The following is a 13,563-nucleotide window of genomic DNA, read 5'->3' as shown; positions in this document are numbered from 1 at the left end:
AACTGTGCGAGGAAACACAAAGGACTTAAAGATTTAGAACAACAATTTTTGAACACTTTTCTCATGCGAGGACTTACATAAAGCCGCATGAGGAGTTGATGGATTGAAAAAAGGATATAATTCTAGCATAAAGGACACTATGTGCAAAATCTCACATAGAGATTCATAGGGAGTCATGCAAGGACTTGTATAGAGCCATGCAAGGAAATTCTAATAGAAAATGTTCTTGTGTAAAATTTTGCAAAATTGGGCACGAGAAAGGGGACTAGACTAATAAATTTGATTGAATTTGAAGAGATTTTGCAAGTTTTAGATAATTCTAGGTAGATTGTTGATTGTGTTTGCAGATTTCAGATAGATAGCAAGGTAGTTTTCAAGTTTTGGACAGCATTGTGATTTTCAAAAAGATAGTTTATTTTCTAATAAACATGAGAAGCAAGTAGTAGTTGCAAACAATCCAACAGAGGACAAAGCAACTTGGAGGGATGGGTGAGTCTTGACATTTTGTTTGTTTAATAGGTTTGGAAAAGTTTAAAGATACAAGAACAAACACACTTTATCCCTAAAACCAAAAATGGTAGACAAAGAAAAATCTTTGTCTCACAACTTATGTGCATGTGTTCACCTCACATAGTTGTGTCACCCCACTAGAGGACACCTGTGTTTTTGGTGTATTCCAAGAGCTCAATAACATATATACTAAATGAACACCCTTGTGGCCAGGGTCAAGCATGTATACCACATTTCAATGCCCAGGTACATGCCTATGGTGAGTATTTATAGGAGAGTTTCTTCCCCTTCCTTGCACAAAGATTATTCCCCCTTTTGGAGGTGAATCAAGTATCAACTAACTAAGATGTTATTACTTGGCTTCCATTCATATTAATCCCCCATGGCTTCACAAGTGAAGTTAAGAATAGAAACCCATACCAGCATCTATAAGTGCACACACTTAACTAGAAAGACTGGGGCCGATGTCAGCAAGTGCAATTTATAGAGACTCTTCTTGATATGTTATATTAGAATGAAGAAGAGAAAATTAATATGGCTTTGGAGTCCTTCACTCAATAAATCTTCTTTATTATAGTGAGTTGGAATCTTTAGTGAAAGGAGTGTGCTGACTTGGGTCATTCTGGGAGGTTGGATTGCTCTAGAAGGCCCACTAAATGTTGACTTGGATTGATGGTTCAGATCTAAGGGTCCAAGTTTCTGATTTCCCTCAAGAGGAAAGAGCATACTTCTCTACCTCATCACCTCACCCAAACACACAAGACATGTTAATCATCGAGTTGTCTCAATCGATCCTAACTCATCCTTTCTCAAGATTTTGATTCCCTAAAAGGAAATCATCATTCTTTCATAGAAAAGACTTGTATAGGAGAACTACTAACTTGATTGCCTCCCTTGGGTATCATCTTTCAAAGGCATTTAGGTTTTGATTTGCTCTTGGGCATCACTTCGAAGTAGCAAAGAGCATACTCCCCTATTCCTCTGTCTTGCACCCTATGAAGTTCACAAACCCTAATTTATACTATGAGTGGAAAGCAATAAAAGAAAAATATTTGTTTAAGTGGGTTTGAAAAGATCTCTTTGACATGTTTATCTTTGAAAAACATCCTGTAATCACACAATCGGTACATGTTTCAAGTGTTTTGATAAGGTGTCTTCAATGAGCATCTTGCAAACCATTGTCAAGCTATTTAAAAACTAGAAATCAAAAAGAAAATACTTCAAAGAACATCATTAGTCAAAACATAATGATAAAACTAAATTCTGAAAACTACATTTTGCATTTGCTAATGCAAAATTTTGTGCAAAATCATGCACAGGCCCATGCAAGAAAATGATGTGTACCACACAAGAAACTACGTATTTATACACTTTTTTGTGCAAGGAAGTGTAATGAAAGGGGTAAAATCTTCAATTCTTTATGCAAAAATGAGATTTCTCGCTTGATAATCTAGAAATTTGTACAAATGACAGCGATAGAATAATTAAAAATGTAGAAAACAAAATAGATGAGGCCAAAAAAATTGATTACCCGACCCCATGGTGGGTGCCAGAAATGTATGCATTAATTATGGCTTGTAATCAACCACACTTCAACATAGTCCTTTCATGGGAAACCATCCTAGAATTAACATTGAATCGTTCACCCTGTTGGCCCAGTTTTTCACCCTTTATAATTTTGTTACACCCTATAGTGAAAAACTCTAGCTCTATGTTTTAAATTGTGAAATTTGTTAAAACCCTAGATGAAATCTTTGAAATTTCATAAACCCTTGTTTTTTTTCCCTATCCCTCAAAATATTAGAAAGTAATATTTTATTAATTGTGCAGGAATCCCTTATCCTAAGTTTTCGTTCTTATATTTTCTTGTAACTTATTTTTAATTACTTTTCATGAAATAAAAACCCTTCATTGTAAGCAATGCCCTAATCGTGATTATTTCCTAAGTATTTGGAGAAATTTCTTAACCATGATGGTTTGTTTCTACCAACCGTTGATCTTTGGAAGATCAACGATGAGTGCATGCCCGCAAGATGAAGTTGCTCAAATTTTATGGAATGTAGGCAAGTGCCTTTGTTGCAAGTAGCATTTAATGACATTAAATCATTTACTATGCTACAAAAACCTAAAGTTGTTAGAACTTTTCAGAGATGTTAGTGATTGTCAAAGCATGTTCAAATTTCTAGCTACTTCAATGGTCAAGCTAAGTAGTGGGGTTACTTTTGGGTATCATATCATTGAGTTGTTGATCTTTAGAAGATCAATGGTAGATGTACTACCACTTTGTGAAGATGCACAAAGTTTATCTAATGTGGTAGAGCACCCACTTGACATGTAGCATTTGATGAGGTCATGGGCCCACAAGTTTAAAAGGTAGTAATGTGGTATGTACAACTGGTGATTGTCAAAACACGTTGGAAAAAGGAAGTGCATTTATTGGTTGACTTCATTGACTAGATTAAAAAGGCATGATCTGTATATGTCATTGATCTTGGGAAGATCAATGGACAACACATTCCTGCAAAACAAAAATGACTAAACTTTAGTTAAAGTGAGGAAGCACCTGCTTGCCATGTGGACAAGTGGGACCGCTTACTCAGAAGGTTTCCTAGTCATGACAGGGTAGAAAAGCATGATTATATGGAACATGATGACTGGTGGGATGGTCCATGTGTTTGCTAAATTGCAAGATGAGTGCACCAGTAAGGCTATAATTTTAAAGTTGTAATAATTTTTGTGATCGTCGATCTTTGGAAGATCAACTATTTGTGCCTCATCACTTTGTGAAAGTGCTTTGACTTTACAAAATGTGGAAATGTGCCATGTTGATTCATGGAAATTTCTAAAAGGAGTTAATGCAGCTTTTTAATTTTAAAATAAGTTATCTGATGCTTGATGATCAATAGTTAAAATTCAAAATTCATGGCATGGCACAAATTTTTGACTATTAGAGCATTAATTTTGATCAATACCACTTTGTGTGATCTTAATATTGAGATAAAATTCACAGTTCTTCATTATTGAGCCATAAGATTGCAGAATTATCAGAGTGTAAACATTCCCAAAGTTAGGGCAAGAATTTTTCAAGGTTTTCAGCAATTTGCAGAGTGATTTATAGAGATGAAAAGACAAATGGAAGTAGGTAAGTTATCTAAACTTTTAAGAATTAAGAAGTTGTGATTGTACTAGGGTAAATTGTAAACAATGCCTCCATGCAAGGATTTTTCTAGAAAAATAGTCTACTTGAAGAGGGCAGTTCACGATGATTTTTTGGAACAGATGCCACATCAGTGAATGAATTGGCTAGAGGTAGAGAATTGATTTCAAAAAGCCCTAGGTTAGCAAGGGTTTCTATGACAAAGAAAACTAGTTGAGGGATGCAAAAGTTTATGTGGGAGGTTTACAATTTTTTAAGAAATGGTTTGCTGAAAGGAAATTGGACACTCTAATAAGAAATGTTTGGGAATTTGATATAGGTAAATTGATTATCCCTGGAGTCTTCTTTGATGATAATCTATTGGTAGACATGGCCAAGAAGTATGATCCAATTACTAGGGTTGTAAAGAACCATGTAGGGGATAACCTTTTCAGGGTTTCACCTAAGCTAATTTGATAGGTTTTCAAGTTAAACCCTAACCATGTTATTTATGAGAAAATTGAAATGGAAGACCTTCAGACCAGATATGATGCACAAATGTTATATCTAAGGGGAGGGCCATTGTAGCAACACTTTGTTCAAATTGGATCATTACCTATAGCCACAAAAAACACCCTCGAGCACTTATTGAAAAAATATTTTAATCCTAGGACACATGCCTTATATTTCTCTCTTTGCAAAATCTTTGGTATGGATGAGCAAGATAACATCCCAGGCTCTATTGTCCTTATTATTCCTCAAACTATTCGATATGGAATGAGCTTAGTTCTTGACTTTGTTACCTTCTTAGCTAAATAGATTCATAATCGTTTGACTAGAATAGCACTGGCTAAAGTTAACAAGCCTTTCTACTAGTATTCAATGTTAATGTATATTTGTTTATACAAAGGGGTTACCTTTTTCTCCAAGGAGAGAAAACTGGGATTGGAAAGAGATGGAGAAAGACTCCTAGTTTATTTATGGAGTGTAGACATGACATGGGAGGTAACTAATGCTAGCTTCATCAAATTTGATAGGTATTTTGCCTCAAGGCCCAGACTATTGTTGAGAGGAGATAGCCCTAACATACCATAGTCATTATTAGAATTAATAAGGCCTAAGGATTATGCACAAGGACTGTTTGTAATCCATAATTGAGGGGATATAATTCCCTATGTTACCTCTACTATTTTTTAGAGTTTATGGCTTTTTGGAAAATCCATATGTGCTACCATACCAAGTACCTTTGAATCTAGGGATTGTAGAGTTGTTGTGGTAGATTGGATTAGTTGAGGAGAAAGATTTACTTGGTAAGTATAAAGGTACTTTCTTTCCAATGATTATTGTTATTTGTATTTTTTTTTTGTTAAAAAGGGATAGAGAATCTTGGGGAAAATTTTAGATAAATATCAGATGGCCCAATTCCATGCCCATTTTGTTGATTCAAAAGGACTCTATGACCTCCTCAAAGAAAGGAGTAAGGCTAAGCTTCAAATACAAACTCTATATTTTCCTAAGGATATAATCAAAAATAAATTTTCATTGCAAGAACAAGAAGTTAGAAAAGAAAACTTGACAATTTATAGTAAAGTATTAGACTTTATAAATGTTTTTCAGCCAAAATATGATCCCTTAGCAAATAAGAAATATTGGGGCATAAAGATAGATATGTTAATGAATAACTTTGCTAGGATCATGCAAAAATTAAATGAGAAGAAAGAGATCATAATAGAAGCATACCTAGACAAGGCTATTGAGATGGAGAGAAGATTGGCTAGTAGAATGATGTGACCCTGGGGCAATATACACTGCAAAAAAAGGATGGGTGTGTAGTGGCCCAGAACATACAATATGTTCCTCCATACAAGAGGCCAAGGCCTAAAATCCCCCTTGACACACATGTGCCTAAGAAGTAGATAATAGAGCAAGGTTCATCTTCTCATGCAGGAGAATATTCACCATCCCAGACTCTACTCAAAATAGATGATAAAGCATCTTTGAGAGAACAGTTGAGGCGAATTGGAGGGGAAGGGGACATTGTGATTAAAACTATTGATATTGAAGGAGGAGTACCTAAAGAGCCTCATGTGCCATCTTTTGATCTTAGTATTGTTGATTATAGTGGTAAAGAAATAGACCCTATGATTGCATAGGTTTCTAAAAAAATCATTGATGATGAAAATTTTGTAAAAACTAGAGCTTTTGCCCATTTTTTGTGGAGAAGAAACATTGGTAATTTTGAAAGTGCAAATCAATAAAAGAAAAGCAACCAAATAGGTTGGACTCTGAGATTGAAGAGGAAATCAAAGTTAACTTTATGGAAGAATTTGCACAAATAACCCTTGAAGGCGGAAGGAAAATTTTGAGAGACTCAAGAGTTTTAATTTTACTTAAGTGGGACATAGCCAATGCTCTAGCTTTTTATTCTATTAGAAAGGAAAAGGAAATCATACAGGCACATAGAGGAATAAAATACAGCAATGATCACCAGGTATTGGTGATATGGTAAATTGAAAAGAGGTACAAAACTAGGTTACAAGAAGTTTCTAGTGCCAAGCATACAAGCAGCATCATGGTGTATAGAGTAGATGAGGTAGACAGTGAGAAAGTGTCTAAAATGACTAGGGAGATTAAGGAATTTGGGGTGGTAGTTGTTGAAAAGGATAAAGGTAAATTCCTAGAACTCAATGCCAAGTTCGAAGAAATATTGAAAGCATATGAGGAGAGAGGAAACATAATACATCAGCTAGAGACTCAAGTGGCTCATATGGATAAACAATTAGGAAAGAGAAAAGTGGGAGAGTTAAGCAGGCCCAAAATTACTTATCTTCACCCCCCAGTTGAACCATTCAAGTCAAATCCTATCATAGAGTTACCTGATACCCCAAAGAGGCAAGAGTTCTATACTATTGAGAAATTTGAAGAAGAAATGAAGAAACTCTAGAACCTGCATATAGACTTAAAAGATTTATATAAAGATAAAAGTAGGAAGACAATCTTATATTTAGTAGATAAGATTGATTGGCCAAAATTTCATGAGCAATTGGTGAAAATAATAAACATGTGGGAACAAATAAAATATGGTGAAGATTCTTTAAAGCCCATCATGAATAAATGGGGTGGTAGAGATAAGGATGTCACCCTCTTGCGTGTCTCAGTTATTAATCTATCCTATGAACAGATAGAAAAAACTTTTGATATGACTAATGATGTGTTTGATTTTGATGAGAAAAGAGTTGCAGTTCAAAAAAGGATAATAATTTGTCTCTCTAAATATTTAGGTGAGAAATTTGAACTCTTTCCCCATGCACTTAAAAAGATAGATAAAATAAAAGAAAAGGAAGAATGGGGCAAAGAATTAGATGTTCTGTTGTGCCAAATAATAAATGGAGTCATAAGTGAAAAGAGACATTTACTATGGGAAATGACAAATGAGGAATTGGTTAAAGTCAATTTATTCTATAATTCCATCAAGGAAGTGATGCAGGAGCATCTTGCATGGGAAAATTATTGAAAAAAAAAATGAGAAAAAAAAATTGTGGAGGAGAGAGAAATAAAAATTAGAGGAGAAATAATAAAAAAATAAAAAAGGGGGAAAAAGGAGAAAAGAAAGAAAAAGAGGGATTTCTATTTTCAAGGTGCATAGGTGGCATAATAGAAAAAATAAAAAATAAATGGTTGTCATTTCATTTATCGAGGTGTGTGGGTAGAATTCTAGAAAGTTATGAATATTGTAGAAAGTTGTGGATATTGTAGAAGGTTATGGAAGTTGTATAAGGTTGTGGAGGAATTCTAGAAGGTTGTGGATAAGTCATGCATGGGGTGGTAAGTGCCTATTTAAGCAAGGCATATGAGCATTTCTAATCAAGCTCAAGGAGAAGCTCAAGAAGAAGGTGAAAGCTCAAGGAGAAGCTGGAGAAGAAGGTGAAACCTCGAGGAGTAGAAGCTTGAGAAGTGGAAGCTCAAGAAGGAGAAGCTTGAGAAGTGGAAGCTTGGAAAGCTTGGAAGGCTTCAAGGTGTGAAAGAGAAGGAGGAAGTGAAGAGTGATTTTTCCTGAGTCTGTGGACAGAGCGCTGAATGTGAGGCAGTTTACAGCAGGATTATGGTGGAGTTGTAAGTGTAGACAGAGTGCCAAATGTGAGGCAGTTTACGCTTGGATCTTGGATAAAGTTGGAGAAGAGCTAGTGACTACAGTTTAGAAACAAGGAGGTTGCTTGGTGGCTTGTGAGAACAAGTTGAGATCTTGGAGGTTTCTACCAGAGTGTGGATCTGGACTAGCTTGGGCTTGGATTGGATCTTGAGAGATCTTGCAAAAAGGTTATTGTAATTGCTAAGGATTTTCAAGTTTAATACAATTTCTTGAGAAGCATTTTATCTCTCTTTGTCTTCATATTGTTGTATTCTTGGTTATGAGTTGGTAGGGTGGTGTGGCCCTTCATCAAGTGGTATCAGAGTTGTACCTCCATCAGTGGTATTAGAGGAGGAGTTCTTGAGTGTACAAGCAGATTGTCGAAGTGTGAGGCAGTTTGTACCAGGACCTTGGTTGGGTGAAGTTTATTAGAGTGGGAGTTCTTGAGTGTGTAAACAGATCATTGAAGCTGAGGTAGTTTGCACTAGGACCTTGGGAGGACATGCAGATTGATTAATGGATGTGAAGATGGAAGACTGAACTTGTTGAGGCATGATTATGGCGAGCTGGTGGATTGCAAATCCGTTGTCCTAGACTTGTGATGTGGTTCCTGATTGTTAGTGTGAGGTGGCAGGTTGCGATCTGACTTGCAAACAATTCAAGGTCGTCACAAGGAGCGTGGGAAGGATTTGTTGCAGAGGGTTTTACAAAGATCTTGGGAGATGGCTCCAAGAGGATTGGACCCTAAGATGATTGTCAAAATCCATGATATAGTGGAGAGGAATTTTTCTAAGATGATTTTTCGGTTGGATGCTAGATTGGCTAATCAAGCTAAGAAGGTCAAGGTGGAAGAGGGTAGTTTTGTTGATCAGTTTGTGGAGCCTGATGCAGAACCTGCAGAGCAACTAGAGGTTGTTGCTGAAGATATTCTTAACATTGTTGATGTTGGCACAGAGGTTGGTTTTCATGATCAAATGGTTGAGACTGACATGAAGATTGTGGAGCACTCGATCGTGGATAATCTAGTTGATGTTGGTGGTGACTTGTATGTTGCAGAACACTTGTTCGTGGATGATCTAGTTGTTGGAGGTGAGTTATGTATTGTAGAGCATCTTGTTGTGAGTAATGAGGTTGCTAGTGTTGAGAGTTTGGCATGTGTTGATGGAAATCTACATGTGGCTGCTGATGTGGAGCTTGTTATTGCTGGTATGGATTCACTAGTTGTTGATTGGAATGGGAGTTTGGTAATGAAGAATTATGTTCAATTTGTTCCTGTGAGTGAGCATGCTAATTGGATGGTTGAGATTCTGGTGTTTGATAGAGTAATGTAAATGTGGAAGATTTTCATGGTGGTTTTGTTGTCCCCGTTGAGGTGGAAACCTTTGGTGAAGATGAAGATGGTTGTAGATCTTTCTTTTTGGTGTCAAAGCATGGGACACACTTTTCTATCTACTGGGGGAGTCTAATGCAGGAGCATCTTGCATGGGAAAATTATTGAAAAGAAAAATTAAAAAATTGAGAAAAATAAAAAATAAAAAAATCGTGGAGGAGAGAGAAAGTGACGAAAATTAGAGGAGAAATAATAATAAAAAATTAAAAAGAGGGAAAAAGGAGAAAAGAAAGAAAAAGAGGGATTTCTATTTTCGAGGTGCATAGGTGGCATAATAGAAAAAATAAAAAATAAATGGTTGTCATTCCATTTATCGAGGTGTGTGGGTAGAATTCTAGAAAGTTATGAATATTGTAGAAAGTTGTGGATATTGTAGAAGGTTATGGAAGTTGTAGAAAGTTGTGGAGGAATTCTAGAAGGTTGTGGATAAGTCATGCATGGGGCGGTAAATTCCTATTTAAGCAAGGCATATGAGCATTTCTAATCAAGCTCAAGGAGAAGCTCAAGAAGAAGGTGAAAGCTCAAGGAGAAGCTAGAGAAGAAGGTGAAAGCTCGAGGAGTAGAAGCTTGAGAAATGGAAGCTCAAGAAGGAGAAGCTTGAGAAGTGGAAGCTTGGAAAGCTTGGAAGGCTTCAAGGTGTGAAAGAGAAGGAGGGAGTGAAGAGTGAGTTTTCTTGAGTCTGTGGACAAAGTGCCGAATGTGAGGCAGTTTACAGTAGGATTATGGTGGAGTTGTGAGTGTAGACAAAGCGCTGAATGTGAGGCAATTTACGCTTGGATCTTGGATAAAGTTGGAGAAGAGCTAGTGACTGCGGTTTAGAAACAAGGAGGTTGCTTGGTGGCTTTCGAGCACAAGTTGAGATCTTGGAGGTTTCTACTAGAGTGTGGATCTGGACTAGCTTGGGCTTGGATTAGATCTTGAGAGATCTTGCAAAAAGGTTATTGTAATTGCTAAGGATTTTCAAGTTTAATACAATTTCTTGAGAAGCATTTTATCTCTCTTTGTCTTCATATTGTTGCATTCTTGGTTATGAGTTGGTAGGGTGGTGTGGCCCTTCATCAAGTGGTATCAGAGCTATACCTTCATCAGGAAGAATTTGTTGAAATCAATAAAATAGGAGATTTTGTGATCAAGAAAAAGTGTGAGGTCTTGAGTTTTGATTGGCCTGATGACAAAATTTTCAACAAATGGATGGAGGATTTTGTACATGCAAAGAAAATGGAAACATAAGAAGATGATATGGACCGAGATGAGAATCAAACAATTGATACATTAGTGCATGCAGAAGAAGACAAAGAAGAACAACCAGCTTCAATGATAAGCACAATGGTCCCAACTGATGATATGGTAACTGAGGAATCAGGTATAACTGTTTCTTTAACAATACATGATGATTTGAATGGAGAGCCTTGAGTTGAAGTAAGTATGCAACAAGCAAAGCCAAATACATCAGAAAAAAACTTATTGGCTACTTCTTCCAAGGAGAAAAAAACTAATAAAGCCAATCATTAGCTTCTCATCAACAAAGAAATGCAAAAAAAGGTGAAACAGAAGTGGTCCCTACAAGAGAATATTCATGATGTAAAGTATTCTAGTGCACCTAAATTTTTTTCTTTTATGATAGTAGCAATGTAAATATCTTTTTATCTTAAGGATAGCTGTCAGTTTCTCTATTCCTAAAGCTTGTGCATCTCACACTATATAAGTGAGATTCTAGGGCTAGAGAAAGGGTCCAAGTCATTGTACTATTTTTAGTTTTACTAAGCTTTGTTTGGTCCAATTATCTTGATATGAACTCTTTGATGTATTTTCTCTACAAATTCTAAGAATACATTTTCGTCCATGATTATAATGTCTTATTTTGACTTATTTAGAGTATTGTCCAATGTTGTATAATTTTCAAAGAAGATTAATGCAAATATGAAACTATCTACATTTATTTTTAATCTCTAAATCTTTTCTTCATTCTTAGTGACTATTTATTTTGAGATTGTGTGAGTAAAGTTTATTCAGTTTAATGCAACTAGTATAAGTTGTATGTCGATTCATTATTGTTGTTGATTCAATGAATTGAGTAAATACTTTAATTTATATGATAGGATATTGAAGCATTAGGAAGGATTTACATAAGAATGAGTCATAGAGATAATTTTTTATTATATTGGTTGTAATGCAGTCAATTAGATCAAGAAATTAGATAGACTTTGAATCCCAATGGATGAGGCATTGATCAACCATTTTAATATGCATATGGGAAGATCATATATAAATTTCAAGGAAACATCTAAAAATCAATATCAATTTTACTTTAAATGTTTGAAGAATGTCAAAGCTGGTCAGTGCTTCTTTACATTTAACCTCTAAGTCTTAGTTAGCTACTATTGCCTAGATTTTCTATAGATCCAAGGAGAATTGTGACCAATTCACTATAAGGGATGAGTATTGTTATACAATTTCATGGAATGAATGAAATATGAATGTAATATTAGGTTAAGAATCTTTTATCCCTTAGGTGAACCCACCTTGGTTTTTTGCAGAGCCAAAAGAGTAGAAAATCTTGCATGATTTTGATGAAGTTGGGTCCAGATCTGAAGAACATATAGCTATTTATAGGAAGTAGCTAATCCTTAGGTTAGTGTGATTTTAATCATCTCGGTATTAAGTTTTTTGTTTCTTAGTAGTGTGAAAACACCAACACATCCAAAATGATTTGGAAAATTGACCTGTTACCTCCTAACTAGATGGATTTTGACATTGCTCTTAGAACAAGAAATTGGCAACCAGACCTCTAGTACAAAGGATTTATAGCTAAATGAGAATGAAAATTAATCCATATGAAATTCACATTAAGCTAAGAAATAAGAGAGCATATTATACTATATGAATGCATATTAAGCTAATATGATATTATAATGCTAGAAATTGTAAAAGCTATGGATGTATGAGCAAGTGAATATTCCAGCATAAATTTGATACCAAATCAATTCAACCTCCTTCTTTTGAGGAATTGGAGGCTCCTTAAATAGAATACCAAGATCTATAAAAGATCAAGATCAATTGAGATGAACGGTCAAGATTGAAGATGAGATTTAGTCAGAATGGAAAATTCCTTCTGCAGGTGAGGTTAACTGATTCAGATCTAAGTGTAATGGAGAGTTAATTGATTCTCATCTAAGTGTGAGAAAGAGTTAACTAAGTTGATTCTATTTCGAGAGATAGTTCACTCAGACCTTCCATACCAGAATTGAAGAGAAGATTTGCAAAGAATATTTGATTTAATAAAATAGGATATGACCTCATAAATGCATAAACTTTAATTATTTGAATAATTAAATTCAATAATTAAAATGAGGACTTTATCTTGTTAAATTAAATACATATTTGATTCCTTTGTACACTAGCTAAATAAGTATGAACACTTATAATTAAATTGAACTTATACAATAGGTTTAATGTAGCTAATTTGAGTTGATACTTAGGAATTAACTAAATAGTGTGATTAATGCAGATTAGGGTTTTCTACATTTGACACTTAGATCAAGTAGCAAGTATTAGAATTAGAATTGCCTAGTGAAATAGGACTTAGGATCAATTAGATAGACCAGCATTGTTAACATGGCAATGTGCCAATTTTGGGCTATTGCAATGACACGGTCTATATGTAACTAAATGTAAGAAAAAATGGATCTAATGTGAAATGTATTGAGATGACTTGTAAATGAAATGTAATCTGGATGATAAAATGAATACAATTTAGTGTTTAGTGAAATTGAATGTAAAGAAATGATAATGAAATAATTGTAATGAAATGATTTAATTAATGTAGCTTAATGATAACGAAACTAATGCAAATACAATTGCATGATAATGGAATGATGTTAAGATAAATGTAAGTAAATGAGATAACTATGTACCTAAATGACTAATAAAAATGCAATTATATGATAATAGAATAATGATGAGATAAATGTAATGAAAATGAGAAAACCTATGTATCTCAATGACTAATGAAAATTCAATGAAATAATAATGATAATTAGATAATGTAATGATTATGAAAATGAAGGATGACAATGAGAATAACAACTAAATGTAACAAAATGCATACTTGTATGTAACTAAACTTATGAGTGATTATGAAAGTGAATTGTACCCTGAATGAATAATGAATGCCCTTAAATACAACTAAAATTACTGAAGATGTGATTAAATGCAATATAAAATGAATGAAACAATGCAATGAGGGATAATTTCAAATGAATGAAAATGAAATCATAAAAAATGAATGGTGAATGCAACAAAATGTAAATCAAAAGGAATGAAAAATGTGTTGAAATGCATGTGAGGGGGAATATGTATATGAGACAGGATGGAACATGTTGTAGGATGAAGAAATGC

This window comes from Cupressus sempervirens, chromosome 5 (assembly GCF_028749045.1).
Source record: "Cupressus sempervirens isolate cs-2001-9-10 chromosome 5, ASM2874904v1, whole genome shotgun sequence".
Taxonomy (NCBI): Eukaryota; Viridiplantae; Streptophyta; class Pinopsida; order Cupressales; family Cupressaceae; genus Cupressus; species Cupressus sempervirens.
Note: the sequence above shows the minus strand (reverse complement) of the source record.